The sequence below is a fragment of the Asparagus officinalis genome, chromosome 7 (assembly GCF_001876935.1).
Source record: "Asparagus officinalis chromosome 7, Aspof.V1, whole genome shotgun sequence".
NCBI classification, from domain to species: domain Eukaryota; kingdom Viridiplantae; phylum Streptophyta; class Magnoliopsida; order Asparagales; family Asparagaceae; genus Asparagus; species Asparagus officinalis.
The window spans coordinates 141,914,192-141,919,072 of record NC_033800.1 but is presented as its reverse complement, the minus strand read 5'-3'; the positions used below and the strand labels follow the sequence as shown (position 1 = coordinate 141,919,072).

The 4,881-nt window shown below is 41.5% G+C and overlaps 1 long non-coding RNA gene across 3 annotated transcripts in view; it reads right to left on the bottom strand.

Moving 5' to 3' along the window:
• Positions 1 to 4,464, bottom strand: part of LOC109849437 — a 16,772-nt gene extending 12,308 nt beyond the window's left edge. The window contains exons 1-3 of one of the 3 annotated variants that reach the window (XR_002249094.1): positions 3,853 to 4,464; positions 3,707 to 3,758; positions 3,459 to 3,526 (exon numbers count right to left, since the gene is read on the bottom strand). This is a non-coding gene — a long non-coding RNA (uncharacterized LOC109849437). The remainder of the gene's footprint in view (positions 1 to 3,458; positions 3,527 to 3,706; positions 3,759 to 3,852) is intronic. The other 2 variants (XR_002249095.1, XR_002249093.1) reach the window with 2 other exon arrangements.

Sequence of the window (4,881 nt, the reverse complement as noted above, 5' to 3'; positions counted from 1 at the left end):
AAAAATAACAAAAAAAAACAAAAAAAAAAAAAAAAAAAAAAAAAACCCTCTTTAACTTTGGACAATAATCAGAATTTTTTAGCTTTGATACCCAAAACTTTAGGTATCAAAGTGTCAAAGATAAGAATTTGGAGGTATCAAAGTTCAAAAAGGTTATTTGACGTATCAAAATGTAAAGGAAAAAACTTTTAAGTGTCAAAGTTCAAAAAAAAAGTATAAACTTTGGAGTATCAAAGAGTCGGAAAAAAACTTTGGGGCATCAAAGTTAACAATTATGTAAACTTTGAGGTGCTAAGGTGCAAATAACTCTAATTTCTATGGTCTAACTAATCAAAATCTTTGTTCGATTGCAAATGGGTGGACCACCTCCTTAGTAAATTGACGGACCACCATTCCTCCGCCATCCTTTCAATCGAGGAAGTTGGTTAATGGGCCAGATGCGATATTATTTATCTTCCAACGTCGGCCCAAAATTGGTACGTCCTTAGTTATAGGCCCACAGTGCTGGTTATAATTAAAAAAAAATATTGGTGCATAGACAAAAGTGAGATGAAGCGCCGGTAGATTTGACGTGCAAGTAAACAAGTTCCCTAATTTAGACTATGTAGCTGGAAAAGTGAACTATTGAAATATTATTAGAAAATTTTGATTACAGGGTGAACTCCAACGAGCGGGCCGAAGCATACTCTTCTTTCGTTAAAAGAGAGAGGGGGGAAAAATACGTAGAGGTCAAATCCTTGCTTTATATAATGAGAAATTAGCGAACATCTCCCAAGGGCGGTTTCTTTCTATGCGTTTTACATCCCTGCATTAAAATAATAGGACCGAGCGGTTAAAAAGCATGAATTTTTGGCACATGGTTTGTTTCTCATTTTCTATATAGAGATGTGCGGATGCCACATAAGATAAACATATCAATTATAATTCTCTAAAATCATGTTGATTTCAGTTAAATTTGTGATTTTGGTCATATATTCTTAATAAAATTCACGTATAACCAAACAAAATTTAATTAAAAGTTATCTATCATGCTAATTCTTTAATATCCATCACAAACAAACACGAATCACGAATTTAATTATGAATTTTAAACTGTATTACATGCATCATATGATTAATCCACAAACCAAACAACCCCTTAAAGGCACTAAATAACGCATCCTAAGCACATAAAACAAGGACATGTATCATTTATTATTTTAAGACTAAATTAGAATGGGTTTATCTCTTCTTATAATTCCAACAAGTATCTTTAATTTTATCTAATCTAAAAAAAATAACATATGAATATTTAATCCTATTGTTTTCGGGGAAAGTTGCTGTTTTCATTGCTTTTGAATCTGTTACAACTTCAAGCGTTACAACAAGAATCGATAAAAAGTCGGTCTTTTTATAAGACCTCCTCGTGCAACAAAACAAAGATTACAACTTTTCGAAAATAAACACGAGATCCCGTTTTGGTGCGGTCTCGCTTGCGTGGGTCTTTGGCCTGTGACGGGGACGTCAATATCCGTGGACCACCGGGGCAATCAGATCTGGTCCGGATAAATCGGACAGAGCTTCGTCGATCCGCGTGAGATCTAGAAACTTCTGATCCAGAAATATCGGACAGAGCTTCGTCGATCCGCGTGAGATCTAGAAGCTATAAGCGTCTATCTCGGCTAAAGCGAGATATGAGCTCTTCTTAGTATTAACGCCAAGGGCTAATACTAAGGAACAGACGGGGAATGGGTGATGAAGACTGATGTAGACCTCTCCTCCTTGGTTGAAGCGCTCGACCACTCTTTGCTGCAGCAGGGCTTCGCCAAGGCTCTCCAAAAATCCCGATCTTTCCAAATGAGGTAAGGGGGGCTATTTATAGGCTAGGGGGAGCCCCTAGGGTGCCTAGACACCCTAGGGTGTCTCTAGAAATCCGAGACACCCCTAGGGGTGTCTCGGAAAATCCGAGACACCCTAGGGTGTCTCAGAAATTCCGAGACACCCCTGGGGTGTCTCGGAATTTCTGAGACACCCCTGGGGGTGTTTCGGGATTCCGAGACGTCCGTAGGTGCGTTTTGGTTGTTTCCCCGTAGATTCTTCGTACGAACTCGGATTTGAGTGATTCCGGGTGCGTCGGATGCTTGACGAAGAGTTCGATCCGCTCTGGTGGTTGGATTATCTGTAGAGTGGTCGAGGCATGAAGGGCGTTGTCCTTTTTGTGAACAGTGCCGGGCTTCCCGATTGGTCCGGGTCTTCGTGATTCCGAAGTCCTATCCGCTCATGTAACTCGTCGATTCACTTCAGTCGTTCGTCGACGTCGATTAGGCTCATGTGGATCGGATGGTGACGTTCATCGTCGTTCGTTAACACTGAACCGGTTGTGGAGAACTATAGGCAATTTTTGATGCCTACAGATACCCCCTCCAAAGTGTTCCTGACTCGTTTCTTTTATAGAAGAGGCTGGAATACTTTGGATGTGATTGATCTGGCCTTCAGTCGGCGTAGTTAGCTTCAACTCTTGACTCTTTCGATTTTCGATCTATTCGATGCTTTGACGAATAGCCGAGGTTCTTCTGGCGCTGCGTTTATCGCTTGGCCGTCGTCGGAGTCTTGAATTTGCAGCTGATGAATTGAGTTTGGCTCGTGTCATTGGTGTTGACTTTGAACTACCTCCGTCACATCGTGTTGACTTAGGGTTTTGGATCGCCGTGTGTTGACTTTTTGTCGCAACGCGTTGACCGGCGTTGACCTAGGATTACGCGTTGACCGGCGTTGACCCTAGGGTTTTGAATTGTTGAACGTTGATTGGTGTGGATTTTGGATCCTCGAACGTTGACTTTCGTTGCAACGCGTTGACTGGCATTGACCTAGGGTTACGCATTGACCGGCGTTGACCCTCAGGGTTTCGAATCGTCAAACGTTGACTTTTGTTGCAACGCATTGACTAGCGTTGACCTAGGGTTACGCGTTGACCGGCGTTCACCCTCAGGGTTTCGAATCGTCGAACGTTGACTTTGGTTGCAACGCGTTGACTGGCGTTGACCTAGGGTTACGCGTTGACCGGCGTTGACCCTTAGGGTTTCGAATCGTCAAACGTTGATGGTGTGGATTTTGGATCCTCGAACGTTGACTTTCGTTGCAACGCGTTGACTGGCAATGATGTAATATTTCCTTGAAAGGGGTTAACTGTACAATGATAGTGCCATTATACAAAATTGGTGCAGTTTAAATCAAAGGTATTCAATTGATACTAAAGGAAGTAGTATTCCACATGTTTTCAATCAAGAATTGATCATGTGTAGAGCCATTTACAATCAAAAGGGGGAAATGGACTATACACAAATAAGAAATTAAAATTGAGTGAAAAGCTGTCCTCATCCTCGTGAAAATGAACTATACACAAATACATAATTCTCACAACAGAACTCTAATGTTGCACAAAAAAAAAACATTTAAGAAAAGAAAATTAAAATATCCACCTCTGAAATAAGCTTGAATGCCACTTCGGCTTTTGGATGCCTGTTCTTATCTGGATGAAGCTGCAATGCTGCAGAAATTTTACAAAGAGCTCGATAAGCAAAATAATAATAATAATAATAATAAAATAATAATAATAATAATAATAATAATAATAAACAGCATTGTGATTAATTTGTGAACAAATAAACTTCTATATATTTTCTCTTGAGAAAAGAAATTTACAAGTTAAATTAGATTTAAAACATACCCAACTAGCGATATCGCTTTCGGATCATATCACTCCCTGAATCCTCATCAATCTACACATATACATTCCCATAATAAAAACAAATAAAACATAAATTAATGAAAAAACCCAGGAAAATGAATAAAAATAGGAAATAAAATACTCACTCTTAGAATAAGATACCAATTAATGAATCCAGGCTTCTGGGTCGAACTCCGATTAAGTGGAGGAGAAGGCCAAATTAAGTGGCGATTAGGTTTTTGATGGAAAGGGGGATTAGGGTTAGGGTTTTCACCGAAGAGGAGGAGGGAGCGACAGAGCTTTGAGCGGCGGTCCAATCGAGCGGTCGGTCTACTACTGAAGGAGGAGGAGGAGCTCGAATCAGGGTTTTTAGGGGAGAGGAGGAGGTGGCGAGAGAGCTCCGACGATGACGACGACGACACGAGGAGGAGGGCGACGATGGTTTTGGAGACGAGAGAGGGAGTGAGGGCGCCCTAGTTTTGGCGACAAGACAGGGAGGGAGGCGGCGAGAGAGCTCTAACGACGACGACGAGAGTAGATGGACGGCGCTGGTTTTGGCGAGAGAGAGGGAGGGCGGGCGGTGCTGCTTTTGGCGACGAAAGAGGGAGGGAGGGCTCGACACAGGTTTTGGCAACGATAGAGGGAGGGAGGCGGCGAGAGAGCTCGAACGAGGATGAGAGGAGGAGGGCGGCGCCGCTGGCCAGTTTTGGCGAGAGAGAGTGAGGGGAGCAGCGAATTGCAGAGAGGGATCGAAATAATTTGGGGGGGGGGGGGGATAAAATTTGGTGCTTAGCTGCAGCGGGCGGCCTGCTCGTCTGTTTTCCATTTTCAGTCCTCCCGTCTTAACCCTATTCCATGCGCACAGACAAAAAAAAAAAGACATAGTGATGAGAGACTTATAGCGCTTTGAAAATTTTTCAAACGCTATCAAAAGAATAACGCGCACATCATAAACATAGCACTTGTACAACATAAACGCTTATCATTCAAGCGCTATAAAAAAAGCATATTTGTTGTAAGCTGATATATATATATATATATATATATATATATAATGAATATATATATATATATATATATATGAATATATACTATATAGGATATATATCATCCTTGTTATAGGAGATGTATTCCTCTCCTTATCGCCTATGCTGCCCATAATTCTCACCGTCCTC